Source organism: Rhincodon typus, chromosome 17, assembly GCF_021869965.1.
Source record: "Rhincodon typus isolate 14 chromosome 17, sRhiTyp1.1, whole genome shotgun sequence".
Taxonomy (NCBI): Eukaryota; Metazoa; Chordata; class Chondrichthyes; order Orectolobiformes; family Rhincodontidae; genus Rhincodon; species Rhincodon typus.
Genome location: NC_063348.1, coordinates 15,563,473 through 15,566,538, shown reverse-complemented (window position 1 = coordinate 15,566,538; position 3,066 = coordinate 15,563,473). Strand labels below are relative to the sequence as shown.

Here is a 3,066-nt window from a genome sequence, read left to right as displayed (position 1 = left end):
GGAGGGATCAGCAGGGTCTGGAGATCCCAGGGTGGGCTAGGGAGTGGGGGGGTCTGGAGATCCCAGGGTGCAGTAGGGATCGAGGCATCTGGAATCCCAGGTGAACGAGGGATCAGGGATGTGTGGGGATCCTATAGTGTTGGAGGGATCAGATGGGTCTGGAGATCTCACATGGGGGAGGGATGGGGGTGTCTAGAGATGTCAGGATGTGGGAGGGATTGGAGGTGTCTACAGATCTCAGGATGGGGGAGGGATCAGAGGGTCTGGCGATCCCAGGGTTTGGGATAGATCCCAGGGTTTGGGAGAAATTAAGGGTCTGGGGATCCCAGGTGGGGAGGGATCAGCAGGTTCTGGAGATTCAGGGTGGGCTAGGGATTGGGAGATCTGCAGATCCCAGGGGGCAGTAGGAATCGGGGCATCTGGAGATACCAGAATGCGGTAGAAATTGGGGGGAGTCTGGAGATTCCAGGTGAGGAAGGGATCAGGGATGTGTGGGGATCATATGGTGGTGGAGGGATCAGATGAATCTGGAGATCCACAGTGGGGGAAGGATCAGGGGGGATCCAGGGTAGAGGAGGGATCAGGTGGTCTGGAGATCCGAGGTGGGGGAGGGATCGGAGGGGAGGGTCTGGGGATCCCGTGGTGGAGGAGGGAAGGATTGGGGGATTTGGAGATCCCAGGGTGGTGGAGGGATCTGGGGATCCCAGTTGGAGGTGCCAGGGGGTTCTGGAAATTCCAGCCAGGCGAGGAATTGGGGGTGTCTGGGGATTCCCTGATGGGGGAGGGAATTGGAGACATACTCAGATGCCACCCCAAAGGCACACTCCCCAACAAGAACCCACACACAGACATCCTCCCAGATACCCAGACAGACAATCACATTCAAACACATACAAGCACGCATGCGGTGAACAGAATGAGCAAGAATCCTAGACAACAAGGTGCACAGCTGGATGAACACAGCAGGCCAAGCAGCATCCTAGGAGCGCAAAGGCTGACGTTTCGGGCCTACACCCTTCATCAGAGCAAGAATCCTTATTGTCCATTTCACCTTTTTTTGCACTAGTGCTTTTGGATTTTATTTTGCATCACTTAGATGTAAAAGTAAAAACTATATGCATTTCAAAATAAAAAAGATGACATTTGATAATGGCTGTAGTGCAAGGCTTACTCCCCCAAAAGGAATCAAACCCAATCCATGTGGATCGAATCAGATAATCATTACTCCACAACTGTCCAAATTCAATATAGCAGTCTAAATTGAATACACCAAGGGCAAATGTAGCAAAGCAAATGTACAGTTTCAATCCACTTCCTCGATGTGGGATGTATCATCATCTCTTAAGAAGTAGGATTTCTTCAACAGCTTGTGGGCTGGTCCCTTCCACAGTCCCCTCATCATCATCACCCTGAGGTGACTGTCTGTGTAGAGTTTGCACATTCTCCCTGTATCTGCATGGGTTTCTTCCAAGTGCTCCGGTTTCCTCCCACTGTCCAAAAATATGCAGGTTGGGTGGATTGGCCATGTTAAAATGCCCATAATGTCCAGGGATGTGCAGGCTAGGTGGGTTAGCCATGGAAATATGGGGTTACAGGTATAGGGTGGGATGCTTCTTCAGCATGTCGGTGTGGACTCGATGGGTCGAATGGCCTACTTCCACATTGTAGGGATTCTATGGATTATTGATGCTCGATCATTTGATAGATATGGTTTGAGTATGTTTGAGGATCATCCAATGAGAACCTCAAGGATAACAGTGCAGTCTCAAACAGCAGGATGACAAAGTCCTTCACAACTTTGTCATTGTTGTCTACCTTGGCCTAACTTTCGCAGGGTGTGCACAATTGAGTGGTCAAGGTTGATCTCCAGGTGCATCTTGGCCATCATATAACCCACCGTCGAATTGTCTCTCAGAGGCTGAACCTTCATGAAGCTCTCCATGTTTGCAGTCTGGCCATTGTTGCGGTCACAACACGTCATGGGAAGGATACAAGCCGGTTGGAAACAGTCGCCTTCTCCACTTTCTTGTCCAGGATCTCCTTCATAAGCTTGCGCAAGTTGTCAAACTTTGGTCTTCTTCATGTTTCTTATCTTCTTCATCCTCAGGCAGTTCAAAGCCTTCCTTTGAGACAGAGATGAGCTGCTTACCAACAAACTGCTTCAACTGCTTCACACAATATTCATCATTAGGCACTGTCATGTAAACCACCTCAAAACCTTGCTTTGTTATAGGCTGCACAAAGGCAGAATTAGCTACTTGATCTTTACTTTCACCAGTTATACAGTAGATACACTTTTGGTTTTCCTTCACACTGAGACATAGTCTGTCGATGGTGTGAGTTCATCTCCACATTCTGAGGTGTAGCAATGCAGCAGTTCAGACAGCTACTTGCGATTCAGAGAGTCCTCATGGATACTAGGCTTGAGATTCTTTGAGAACTGCTTGTGAAGTTTCCAGTAGCTCTGAAATATTCAAGAGCAGGTCCTCGGAGGCCACCATACCACGGACAAAGTTGAGGTAGTCTGGAATCAGCACTTCACATCTGTCCATGATTAAGACTCTGCGAGCAATTTTTGATGTTCTTCTTCTTGTTCTCAAAGACATCAAAGTGAGTACATCTGGGAATGAACAAAAGGGCACAGAAATCCAACTGGCCCTTAGCAGAGAAAAGCAAATATTTCATGACTGCTGCCAGGATGATTAGAACTGGTCCATTTGTCATCTCTGACTCTAGACATAAAGTTAAACCCAGCTCCACTTCTGTCTATGGCACGAATAAATGTACAGCAAGTGTGTGCTAATAACAAATCATTTAATATAAATTGATGACTTTAGACAATTGATGACTTTGTATGGATACAAAACCTAAATGATGAGAATAATCTGAAAGATGTAAACACAAAATGTGGAAATAAGGACCATGATAAGCAGCATTTGTGGAGAGTAAAGCGTTGGCTTGAACCATCCGAAGTGTCAACGACAAGCAGATTGCTGCTGCGTTTTGTAAATTTTACCACCTCACGCCTCTGTGCATTTCTTCCAGATTCTTCTGATCCTGGTTTAC

At 47.3% G+C, this 3,066-nt stretch overlaps 1 pseudogene; it reads right to left on the bottom strand.

Annotated features, from left to right (window-relative positions):
* Nucleotides 1–1,303: 1,303 nt before the first annotated feature.
* LOC109912868 lies at nt 1,304–2,724 on the bottom strand (annotated as a pseudogene).
* Between the last annotated feature and the right edge of the window lie 342 nt (nt 2,725–3,066).